Source organism: Scyliorhinus canicula, chromosome 14, assembly GCF_902713615.1.
Source record: "Scyliorhinus canicula chromosome 14, sScyCan1.1, whole genome shotgun sequence".
In the NCBI taxonomy this organism is placed as follows: domain Eukaryota; kingdom Metazoa; phylum Chordata; class Chondrichthyes; order Carcharhiniformes; family Scyliorhinidae; genus Scyliorhinus; species Scyliorhinus canicula.
Genome location: NC_052159.1, coordinates 57,016,936 through 57,030,121, shown reverse-complemented (window position 1 = coordinate 57,030,121; position 13,186 = coordinate 57,016,936). Strand labels below are relative to the sequence as shown.

The 13,186-nt window shown below is 48.9% G+C and overlaps 1 protein-coding gene across 2 annotated transcripts in view; it reads left to right on the top strand.

The window, feature by feature from the left end:
- The window catches only part of mphosph8 (M-phase phosphoprotein 8), a 116,550-nt gene that overhangs the window by 85,164 nt on the left and 18,200 nt on the right, over positions 1–13,186 (top strand). The gene's annotated exons all lie outside the window — the stretch shown is intronic.

Below are 13,186 nucleotides of genomic sequence, written 5' to 3'. Positions count from 1 at the left end.
AACGCCAGGAGCATCCGGAATAAGGTGGGTGAACCTGCAGCATGGGTTGGTACCTGGGACTTCGATGCTTTGGCCATTTCGGAGACATGACTAGAGCAGGGACAGGAATGGTTGTTGCAGGTTCCGGAGTTTAGATATTTCAGTAAGCTCAGGGAAGGTGGTAAAAGAGGGGGAGGGGTGGCATTGTTAGTCAAGGACAGTATTACGGTGGCAGAAAGGACGTTTCATGAGGACTCGTCTACTGAGGTAGTATGGGCTGAGGTTAGAAACAGGAAAGGAGAGGTCACCCTTTTGGGAGTTTTCCTCAGGCCTCTGAAAAGTTCCAGAGATGTAGAGGGATGGATTGCAAAGATGATTCTGGATAGGAGTGAAAGTAACAGGGTAGTTGTTATGGGGGACTTTAACTTTCCAAATATTGACTGGAAACGCTATAGATCGAGTACTTTAGATGGGTCTGTTTTTGTCCAATGTGTGCAGGAGGGTTTCCTGACACAGTATGTAGATTTGCCAACAAGAGGTGAGGCCACATTGGATTTGGTACTGGGTAATGAACCTACAGGTGCTAGATTTGGAGGTAGGTGAGCACTTTGGTGATAGTGACCACAATTCAGTTACGTTTACTTGAAGGATGGAAAAGAATAGGTATATACCACGGGGCAAGAGTTGTAGCTGGGGTTAAGGCAATTATGATGCGATGAGGCAAGACATAGGATGCGTCGGATGGAGAAGGAAACTGCAGGGGATGGGCGCAATTGAAATGTGGAGCTCGTTCAAGGAACAGCTACTGCGTGTCCTTGATGAGTATGTACCTGTCAGGCATGGAGGAAGTGGTCGAGCGAGGGAACCGTGGTTTACTAAAGTAGTTGAATCCCTTGTCAAGAGGAAGAAGGAGGCTTGTGTAAAGATGAGACATGAAGGTTCAGTTAGGGCGCTCAAGAGTTACAGATTAGCTAAGAAGGACCTAAAGAGAGAGCTAAGAAGAGCCAGGAGGGGACATGAGAAGTCTTTGGCAGGTAGGATCAAGGAAAACCCTAAAGCTTTCTATAGGTATGTCAGGAATAAAAGAATGACTAGGGTAAGAGTAGGGCCAGTCAAGGACAGTAGTGGGAAGTTGTGCATGGAGTCCGAGGAGATAGGAGAGGTGCTAAATGATTATTTTTCGTCAGTATTCACATGGGAAAAAGACAATGTTGTTGAGGAGAATACTGAGATACAGGCTACCGGACTAGAAGGGCTTGAGGTTCATAAGGAGGAGGTGTTAGCAATTCTGGAAAGGGAAAATCGATAAGTGCCCTGGGCCGGATGGGATTTATTTTGGGATTCTCTGGGAAGCTAGGGAGGAGATTGCTGAGCCTTTGGCTTTGATCTTTGTCATCATTGTCTACAGGAATAGTGCCAGAAGACTGGAGGATAGCAAATGTTGTCCCCTTGTTCAAGAAAGGGAGTAGAGACAATCCCGGTAACTATAGACCAGTGAGCCTTCCTTCTGTTGTGGGCAAAGTCTTGGAAAGGTTTATGAGAGATGGGATTTATAATCATCTAGAAAGGAATAATTTGATTAGGGATAGTCGACACGGTTTTGTGAAGTGTAGGTCGTGCCTCACAAACCTTATTGAGTTCGAGAAGGTGACCAAACAGGTAGACGAGGGTAAAGCAGTTGATGTGATGTATATGGATTTCAGTAAAGCGTTTGATAAGGTTCCCCACGGTAGGCTATTGCAGAAAATACGGAGGCATGGGGTTCAGGGTGATTTAGCAGTTAGCATCAGAAATTGGCTCGCTGTAAGAAGACAGAGGGTGGTGGTTGATGGGAAATGTTCAGCCTGGAGTTCAGTTACTAGTGGTGTACCACAAGGATATGTTTTGGGGCCACTGCTGTTTGTCATTTTTATAAATGACCTGGAGGAGGGCGTAAAAGGATGGGTGAGTAAATTTGCAGATTGAGTGCTGAGCTTGTGGCATTTGAGTGCTACAGTGAGAGTTTGGTGACTGAGGGAGTATAAGGGTTCATTTTTATTTAAAGTCTAGTATTTCTTTTATTTAGTTAATTAACTTAAAAGTTGTTGTTTGGTCTATAAGAAGGTGAATTTTGAATCAGCTTTAAACAAGGTTCTACTTGTACTTACTTGCAGCAGGAGCTTGTTAATTAGTTAATTGCATTAGGCCAGTTTTCAGAGGCTAGAGTCACAGCATAAATAGGAGCTAGTTACAGTGCAGACTTTGTTTGCACTGGAGTGCTGAGCTTGTGGCATTTGAGTGCTACAGTGAGTTTGGTGACTGAGGGAGTTAGGTGAGGAGGGAGTAAGGTGCTCCTTACATTTCATTTCCTATATTTATCAAAGAGCGTGAAGGGAGCCAGGAGTTTAGAGTACAGCTGACTGGAAGCAGAGTCGGAGGGCGGAGGTCCAGTTGGTCCACGGGACAGCTAATTCTGTAAAGTAAGAGGGGATGGAGGCTAGGGCAGTTGCATGCTCCTCCTGTAGGATGTGGGTGGTGAGGGAAACCACTGGTGTCCCTGCTGACTATACCTGCGGGAAGTGCACCCAACTCCAGCTCCTCCAGAGACCGTGTTAAGGTACTGGAGCTGGATGAACTTCGGATCATCCGGGAGGCAGAGGGGGTTATCGAGATGAGTTACATGGAGGTAGCCACACCAAAGGTACTGGACAAGAGTAGCTGGGTTACAGTCAGGGGAAAGAAAACTAACAGACAGACAGTGCAGGGATCCCTCGTGGCCGTTCCCCTTCAAAACAAGTATACCGTTTTGGATGCTGTTGGGGGGGGATGACCTACCGGGGGAAGGCCCCAGCGGCCAGGTCTCTGCCACTGAGTCTGGCTCTGGGGCACAGAAGGGAAGGGGGGAGCATAGAAAAGCAATAGTAATAGATTTAATGGTTAGGGGAATAGATAGGAGATTCTGTGGTCGCGAGCGAGACTCCCGAAAGGTATGTTGCCTCCCGGGTGCCAGGGCCATGGATGTCTCTGATCGTGTCTTCAGGATCCTGAAGGGGGAGGGTGAGCAGCCAGAAGTCGTGGTGCACATTGGTATCAACGACGTCGGTAGGAAAAAGGGTGTGGAGGTAATAAACAAGTTTAGGGAGTTAGGCTGGAAGTTAAAGGCCAGGACAGACAGAGTTGTCATCTCTGGTTTGTTGCCGGTGCCGCGTGATTGCGAGGCTAGGAATAGGGAGAGTGCAGTTGAACACGTGGCTGCAGGAATGGTGTAGGAGGGAGGGCATTTCCTCTGGCTTTGCCCCTTCCCTTTGCAGGTTCACCGGGAAGACCACACTTCTGACCAGGGTGAGTTTGGAAGGCTCCAAACTTTCAAGAGCGCCATGATTTTTTTAATGCTGCTTTGCGAATCCGTGATGTAGAGGAGTAGGCTATCCGCATAGAGCGAGACTATGCTGTCTGGCTCCTCTCCAGATCCTCTTCCAGTTCTTTGTCTCCCTCAGCTCGATCGCTAGGGCGAACAGTAGCGGGGACAGCAGGCCCCCTGCCTTGTGCAGCTGGATGTACTTGGAGCTGGTGGTATTTGTCCATACACTCACTGTGGCAGCGCTGTACAGGAGTTTCACCCGGGGGTGATCCTTGCTCCGAGCCCAAACCGCTCAAGTACCTCCTGAGGTACTTCCATTCGACTCTGTCGAAGGCTTTTTCTGCGTCCAGGGAGACTATCACCTCGGGTGTTCTCTCCCTGGATGGGGGTCATGATTACATTCAGCAGGTGCCTGATGTTCGACATTGGCTGTTTACTCTTGACAAAGCCCGTTTGGTCTTCTGCTACCACCCTGGTATGCAGTCCCCCAGCCTTTGGCTAGGATCTTGGCCAGTATTTTCACGTCTCTGTTCAGCAGCGAAATTGGTCTGTATGACACGTATTCTGTTAGGCCTGTGATAGCATGGGCGGCAGGGTGCCCGTTGCCAGTGAGTTGTGAACATCTCCTGCAGGTGCAAGGCCAGTGCTGTCACAAATGTTTTGTAGAAACCCGCTAGGAATTTGTCTGGTTCCTGCACCTTCCACTTTGCTGTCTCTAATCTGAGCTATTTCCCTCATGGCTGCCTGCTTTCTCAGCTGGTGACCAGCAGGCAGCTGGCTTTGTCGCATTGCACATAACAGGGTCCCCCGTGCCTGGTGGAGTTGGTGCACGGCTTTCCTCATGGAGAGCAGGTCGAAGTCCATTTGTAGCTTTTTCCGCTTTGTCAGGAGCTCTACGGTCGGGGCCTCAGAGTATCGCCGGTCCACTTCCCATATGGAGTCGACTAGCTGTTGCCTAGCCACCCCCTTTTCCTATCTCTTCTTATTTTTTAAGTGATAATTTCACCCCTATTTTCTTGCAGAAAGCCTTGTTGATCAGGAGGGCCATGTCCAACCTCCATGGGTGGGGTGGTTTGGGTTGTGGGGGGGGTTTGGGTTGGGGGGAGGGGTTTGGGTTGGGGGGAGGGATTTGGGGTGGGGGGGGGTGTGGGTGGGGTGGGGGGGTTTTGGGTTGGTGGGGTGGGGGGGGGGGGGTTGGGGTATGGCCCGTCTCCAACCTCACATCCATGTAGTGTGGAGCATGGTTGGAGATTTCCGCCATGGTCTTCTTGATAAATTCCGTGTAGTCACTAGTCCCACAGCAGGAATAGTAGGTCTGTCTCACCCAGCCCTTCCTTACCTACAGTCAGCCCTTGTCCCTCACGCATCTCTTGGAGGAAGACTATGTCGGCCGTCACATTTTTTAGTGGGCAGTTAAGTCCCCTGTCGTTCCAGGTGATTATGTGATTATCCTGATGGGGATAGGGGAGTTGGCATGGGTGGGGGGTCCTTTAAACCCCCCCTCCTTTGTTTCGCTAGTCATTCCCCTGTTGCTGATGTCTGCGCCCCAAACCCTCTCTTGCAGGAGATGCGCTGCGGCTGTGTGTCCTTGTGTTGCCCATTTACTGTGTTCCCTACCTGCCGTTCCCCATGCCCTTCCTTCCTGCACTCTGCTGCCCTTGCTCAGAAGGTGAGTTACTCACTGCAGGGTTCCTAGCCTCTGACCTACTCTTGGAGCCACCGTATTTAAGTGGCTAGTCTAGTTCAGTTTCATGTCGATGGTAACTCCCTGGGTTATTAGTGGGGGATTCAGTAATGGTAATGCCATTGAATGTCATGGGGTGATGGTTAGACTCTCTGATTGGAGATGGTAGTTGCCTGTCACTTGCGTGGTGCAAATGTTACTTGCCACTTGTCAGCCCAGCCTGGATGTTGTGCAGTTCTTGCTGCATTTGGGCATGGACTGCTTTAGTATTTGAGAAATCATGTATGATGCTGAACATTGTGCAATCATCACCAAGCATCCCCACTTCTGACTTTGTGTTGGAAGGAAGGTCATTGATGAAGTAGCTGAAGATGGTTGGGCCTAGGACATGAAGAACTCCTGCAGTGATGTCCTGGAGCTGAGATGATTGACCTCCAACCACTACCATCTTCCTTTCTGCTAGGTTTGGGGCAGGAATTGGCTGGTTTGGATTTGTGTTGCTTTTTGTGTCAGGACCTGCCTGGGGAATTTTCTACATTGCTGGATAGATGCCATTTGTTGTAGCTGGAGCGGCTTGGATATGAGCATGGCAAGTCCCGGAGCTCAAGTCTTCAGTACTCTTGCTGGAATATTGTCGGGGTCCATAACCGTTGCGGTATCTCGTGTCTTTAGATGTTTCTTGCTATTACGTGGAGTGAATTGGGTGGTACAGTGGTTAGCACTGCTGCCTCACAGTTCCAGGGACCCAGGTTCAATTCTGGCCTTGGGTGACTATCTGTGTGGAGTTTGCACTTTCGTCCCATGTCTGCGTGCGTTTCCTCCGGGTGGTCCGGTTTCCTGCCACAGTCCAAAGATGTGCAGGTTAGGTGGATTCGCCATGCTAAATTGCCCCTTAGTGTCCAAAAGGTTTGGTGGGGTTACTGGGTTATGGGGTAGGTGCTCTTTTTCCAAGGACCAGTGCAGACGCCATGGCCAAATGGTCTCCTGCACTATAAATTCTATGAATTGAATTGGCTTTCAACAAGCATCTTTGAGGCTGGGGAACCCTTGAGGAGGCTGAGATGGATCATTCAGTGTTTCTGGCTGAAGATTGCTGCAAATGTTTCAGCCTTTGCACTGATGTGCTGAACTTCTCCAGTCATTGAGGCTGGGGATATTTGTGGAGCCTTTTCCTCTAGTGAGTTGTTTGTTTGTCCACCATAATTCACAACTGGATGTGGTAGGACGGCAGAGCTTAGATCTGATCCTTCTATCACCTGCTTATGCTGTTTAATTACTGAACAATTTCACAGGAGTCTGTAATGAGTTTGTAACACAGGGCACACGGCAGCACAGTGGTCAGCACTGCTGTCTGTCAGCGCCAGGGATCCGGGTTCAATTAACGCCTTCGGTGACTACACAGTTTGCACGTTCTCCCTGTGTCCACGTAGGTTTTCTCCAGGTGCTCTGTTTCCTCACACAATCCAAATATGTGCAGGTTAGGTGAGGTTATGGGCATAGGGTGGAGTGGGGGCCTGGTAAGAATGTTCTTTCAGAGGGTCTGTGCAGACTCAATGGGCCAAATGACCTCCTTCTGCACCATGGGGATTCTATGGAAGAATAAAACATTTCATTAAACAAATGAACTGTATTGAACCAGACAAGAAGGTTGGAAAGATATTGATACCAACACACCAAAATTAATCAAATTACATTTCCTTTACCCTGGCAATATCGTTACAGAACAACAAACTTTGAGCAAACAATTTACAATGTCTATCTTATACACACGATAGCACAGTGGTTAGCACTGTTGTTTCACCGTTCCAGGGACCCAGGTTCGATTCTCGGCTTGGGTCACTGTCTGTGTGGAGTCTGCCCGTTCTCCCTCTGTCTGCATGGGTTTCCTCCGGGCACTCCAGTTTCCTCCCACAAGTCCTGAAAGACATGGTTGTTAGGCGAATTGGAAACTCTGAATTCTCCTTCGGTGCACCCGAACAGACGCCGGAGTGTGGTGGCTGGGGGATTTTCACAGTAACTTCATTGCAGTGTTAATGTAAGCCTATTTGTGACACTAATAAAGGTTATTAGACTATTATACTCTAATATTACGGGTAAGTATGAGGCATATGTGAGTTTACAGGTGACTGTCCAGGCACACAACACTCCAAAGTAAATGACAGATGCGACCAAAGGAGGTCCCGTGGATTTCTCAAAATTCACTCAGACATTTGTTAAATTGTGACCCAACCAGTTTCACTGAAAAAGTGTCTTCATCATGAGGGTTTCCAGTCTCCAGATTTGAAAAACATTCCTTGGAATTCTCTTCAAACATCGCTCCCAGTCAGACAGCTTCAAACATTGCTCGCACTCGGACAGCTTCAAACATTGCTTCCACTCGGACTGCTTCAACAAGGATCCACCTCCAGGTTTTCAGTCTCGTTCCAAAATGATTTTCACCTGGAGTACGCTCAAACCTAATTTTCCAGGCATAATTTCAGGACTCCTTCCTCTGTAATGATGCTCCAGTTCAGGTTGCCTGATCTTCAGTTTGGCGCATTTGTTCTTCCCTGCTTCTGTGCCGATGTACAGGGTCAATCCTCAGGCTGAAGACGTGAAAGCACTAAACTCTGCAGCTGCACGCGCAAAGGAGACCCGAGCTCTGAACCTCCAACATCAAATTAAGGTATTTCAGTTTCACAATGCATAGTTTGCATTTAAACCTGTAATACTAACCACTGCACAGACCATCCATTTGTATGATCTGATGTGATGTCCTTCATAAGAACTAGGAGCAGGAGTAGGCCATCTGGCCCCTCAAGCCTGCTCCGCCATTCAATGAGATCATGGCTGATCTTTTGTGGACTCAGCTCCACTTTCTGGCCCGAACACCATAACCCTTAATCCCTTGATTCTTCAAAAAACTATCTTTATCTTAAAAACATTTAATGAAGGAGCCTCAACTGCTTCACTGGGCAAGGAATTCCATAGATTCAGAACCCTTTGGGTGAAGAGGTTTCTCCTAAACTCAGTCCTAAATCTACTTCCGCTTATTTTGAGGCTATGCCCCCTCGTTCTGCTTTCACCCGCCAGTGGAAACAACCTGCCCGCATCTATCCTATCTATTCCCTTCATAATTTTATATGTTTCTATAAGATCCCCTCCCCATATCCTTCTAAATTCCAACGAGTACAGTCCCAGTCTACTCAACCTCTCCTCGTAATCCAACCCCTTCAGCTCTGGGATTAACCTAGTGAATCTCCTCTGCACAGCCTCCAGTGCCAGTACGTCCTTTCTCCGGTAAGGAGACGAAAACTGAACACAATACTCCAGGTGTGGCCGCGATGGGCCGAAGTCCCGCTGCTGTCATGCCGGTCCCGCCGGCGGGAATCACCACCTACCTTACCTGCGGGACCAGGTGGCGCGGGCGGGCTCCAGGGTCCTGGGGGGGGTTGAGGGGCGATCTGGCCCCGGGGGGTGCCTCCACGGTGGCCTGGCCCGCGATCAGGGCCCACCGATCGGCGGGCAGGCCTGTGCTGTGGTGGCACTCTTTTCCTTCCGCTTTCTCCATAGTCTTCACGATGGCGGAGGCGGAAGTGACCCCTGCGCATGCGCGGGGATGATGTCAGCAGCTGCTGGCACATGCGCGGATTTCCGCCGGCTGGCTAAGTCCCTTCGGCCCCGGCTGGCGTGGCGCCAAAGGCCGTTCCGGTGGGCCTAGCCCCTCGATGTTAGGGCTTGGCCCCTAAAGGTGCGGAGATGAAAGATGGGGCGGCCCGACGCTGGAGTGGTTCATGCCACTCCATCCTGCCGGGCCCCCCCGCCCCGCCGGGTAGGGGAGAATCACGCCCATTGTCTTTGGTCCGCAACTCCAAATCATCTATGTAAATTGTGAACAATTGTGGGCCCAACACTGATCCCTGAGGGACACCACTAGCTACTGATTGCCAACCAGAGAAACACCCATTAATCCCCACTCTTTGCTTTCTATTAATTAACCAATCCTCTGTCCATGCTACTACTTTACCCTTAATGCCATGCATCTTTATCTTATGCAGCAACCTTATGTGTGGCATCTTGTCAAAGGCTTTCTGGAAATCCAGATATACCACATCTATTGGCTCCCCGTTATCTACCGCACTGGTAATGTCCTCAAAAAAATTCCACTAAATTAGTTAGGCACGACCTGCCCTTTTATGAACCCATGCTGCGTTTGCCCAATGGGAAAGTTCCCTCCAGGTGCCTCGCTATTTCTTCCTTGATGATAGATTCCAGCATCTTCCCTACTACCGAAGTTAAGCTCACTGGCCTATAATTACCCGCTTTCTACCTACCTCCTTTTTTAAACAGTGGTGTCACGTTTGCTAATTTCCAATCCGCCGGGACCATCCCAGAGTCTAGTGAATTTTGGTAAATTATCACTAGTGCATTTGCAATTTCCCTGGCCATCTCTTTTAGCACTCTGGGATGCATTCCATCAGGGCCAGGAGACCTGTCTATCTTTCGCCCCATTAGCTTGCCCATCACTACCTCCTTAGTGATAACAATCATCTCTGGGTCCTCACCTGTCATTGCCTCATTTTCATCAGTCACTGGCATGTTATTTGTGTCTTCCATTGTGAAGACTGGCGCAAAAAACCTGTTCAGTTCCTCAGCCATTTCCTCAGTTCTCATTATTAAATCTCCCTTCTCATCCTCTACAGGACCAATATTTACCTTAGCCACTCTTTTTTGTTTTATATATTTGTAGAAACTTTTACTATCTTTTTATATTCTGAGCAAGCTTACTCTCATAATCTATCTTTCTCTTCTTTATTGCTTTTTTAGTAGCTTTCTGTTGCCCCCTAAAGATTTCCCAGTCCTTTAGTCTCCCACGAATCTTTGCCACTTTGTATGCTTTTTCCTTCGATTTGATACTCTCCCTTATTTCCTTAGATATCCATGGTCGATTTTCCCTCTTTCTACCATCCATCCTTTTTGTTAGTATAAACCTTTTGCTGAGCACTGTGAAAAATCGCTTGGAAGGTTCTCCACTGTTCCTCAACTGTTTCACCATAAAGTCTTTGCTCCCAGTCTACTTAAGCTAGCTCTTCTCTCATCCCATTGTAATCCCCTTTGTTTAAGCACAAAACACTAGTGTTTGATTTTACCTTCTCACCCACCATCTGTATTTAAAATTCCACCATATTGTGATCGCTCCTTCCGAGAGGATCCCTAACTATGAGATCATTAATCAATCCTGTCTCATTACACAGGACCAGATCTAGGACCGCTTGTTCCCTTGTAGGTTCCATTACGTACTGCTCTAGGAAACTATCGCGGATACATTCTATAAACTCCCCGTCGAGGCTGCCTTGACCGACCTGGTTAAACCAACCGACATGTAGATTAAAATCCCCCATGATAACTGCTGTACCATTTCGACATGCATCCGTTACTTCTTTGTTTATTGCCTGCCCCACCATAATGTTACTATTTGGTGGCCTATAGACTACTATCAGTGACTTTTTCGCTTTACTATTCCTGATTTCTACCCAAATGGATTCAATCTTATCCTCATAGCACTGATGTCATCCTTAAATAACAGAGCTACACCACCTCCCTTACCATCCACTCTGTCCTTCCGAATAGTTTGATATTCTTGCATATTTAACTCCCAGTCTTGACCATCCTTTAACCATATTTCAGTAATGGCCACTAAATCATAGTCATTCACGATGATTTGCACCATCAACTCACTTACCTTATTCCGAATACTGCGAGCATTCAGGTAAAGTACACTTATGTTGGCTTTTATACCTCTGTTTTGAATCTTAACACCTTGATCTGTAACCTTTCCTAAGTTATTTTTCCTCTTAACTTTTCTCCTAATTTTCCTTGTTGTTGAACTCTTATCTTCATGTAACAACCTGCCGCGTCGCTTTCGATTTATGTTTTTACTTCCCATTTTATTCATTTTAGTATTACTGGATCTATTCAGTGAGCTCCCCTCAGTCACTGTACCTTGCACTGTCGCCCTTTTTGATTTTTGACTATGGCTTCTCTGCCTTACACTTTCACCCCTTACTGCCTTTTGTTTCTGTCCCTGTTTTAATACCTTCCAACTTCCTGCATCATTTCCCAGCCCCCTGCCACATTAGTTTAAACAATCCCCATCCGCTCTATCAAATAGCCCTCCTGGGACATCAGTTCCAGTCCTGCCCAGGTGTAACCCGTCCAGTTTGTACAGGTCCCACCTCCCCCAGAACCGGTCCCAATGCCCCAGGAATCTGATACGCTCCCCCTGACACCATCTCATCCGCCACGTATTCACTTTTGTTTTTAAACAGACAATTTTATTGAGGTATTTTTGGCATTGTAAACAGTAACAATATGCATTAGTGTGCAGATACCAATTACAAAAAACATAGTGCAAATAACAGTACCACTATCACAAATAGACCCGCCTATTCTGCCCCACTACTCTACCCCCCCCCCCCTTCCCCGCGAAGAAGTCGATGAATGGTTGCCACCTCCGGGCGAACCTCGATAGTGATCCCCGTAAGGCAAACTTGATTTTTTTCCAAGCCGAGAAAGCTTGCCATGTCCGACAGCCATGCTTTGGTCTTTGGGGGCTTTGAGTCCCTCCAGGCCAACAGTATTCATCGCCGGGCTATCAGGGAAGCAAAGGCCACAACGTCTGTATCTATCCCCTCCTGTACTCCAGGGTCTTCTGACACCCCAAAAATCGCCACCTCTGGACTCATCGCCACCCTTGTTTTCAGTACCCGGGATATGACGTCCGCAAATCCCTGCCAGTATCCCCTGAGTTTTGGACACGCCCAGAATATGTGGACATGGTTCGCTGGTCCTCCCCTACATCTAGCACACGTCCTCCAGCCCAAAGAATTTGCTCATCCGGGCCACCGTCATGTGGGCCCGGTGAACCACCTTGAACTGAATCAGACCGAGCCTGACACATGTTGCGGTTGCATTTACCCTCCTCCGAGCGTCTGCCCAAAAGCCTCCCTCCAACTCCCCACCAAGCTCCTCCTCCCACTTAAGTTTCAGTACGTCGGTTCCTGTGTCCTCCGCTCCCATAAGCTCCTTATAAATATCTGAGACTCTCCCCTCTCCTACCTCACCCCTGGAAATTACCCTGTCCTGGATCCCCCTTGGTGGAAGGCGTGGAAAGGACGGGACCTGTCTACGTACGAAATCCCGCACCTGCAAGTACCGAAAGTCATTCCCCCTCGCCAGCCCGAACTTCTCCTCCAGCGCCCTCATGTTCGCGAAGCTCCCTTCCAGGAACAAGTCGCCCATCCTTCCCACCCCCGCCACGCTCGAAACCCGCCATCCATGTTCCCCGGGACAAATCGGTGGTTGTCACATATTGGGGACCAGACCGACGATCCCACTTCCCCCGCATGCCTCCTCCATTGGCCCCAAATCTGCAAAGCTGCCACCACTACAGGGTTGGTGGAGCACCTGGCCGGCGGGAATGGCAGGGGAGCCGTGACCAGGACTGCAAAACTGGTGCCCCTGCACGAAACAGCCTCCACCCGCTCCCAAACCGACCCCGTACCCACCATCCATTTCCTTATCATGGCTATGGTAGCCGCCCAGTAGTAGTTGCTGAGGTTCGGCAACGCCAGCCCCCCCTGTGCTACGGTTCCGTTCCAGCATCCGCCTCTTTACCCGCGGGGACTTCCCCGCCCAAACAAATTCCAGGATGGTTTTATTGATTCTTTTAAAGAAGGACCGCGGACTGAAAATAGGGAGACACTGAAAAATAAACAGGAATCTCGGGAGGATCGTCATCTTCACCATCTGTACTCTCCCGCTAGTGACAGCGCTAGTGCATCCCACCTCCGAAACTCGCTCCTCATTTGCTCCACCAGCCTGGACAAGTTCCACCTATGCATCTTACCCCAGTCGCGTGCCACTTCTATCCCTAGATACCTAAAACTTTCCCCAACCAGCCTAAATGGTAGCTCCCTCAGCCTATTCTCCTGACCCCTCGCCTGCACCACAAACATCTCTCTTTTTGCCATGTTCAACTAGTAGCCTGAAAACCGGCCAAACTCCCCAAGGATTTCCATAATCCCGTCCATCCCTGCCGCTGGATCTGACAATACAAAAGCAGGTCGTCCGCGTAGAGCGATACCTTGTGTTCTATCATCCCCCTGACCATTCCCTTCCATCCCCTTGCTGCTCTCCGAGCA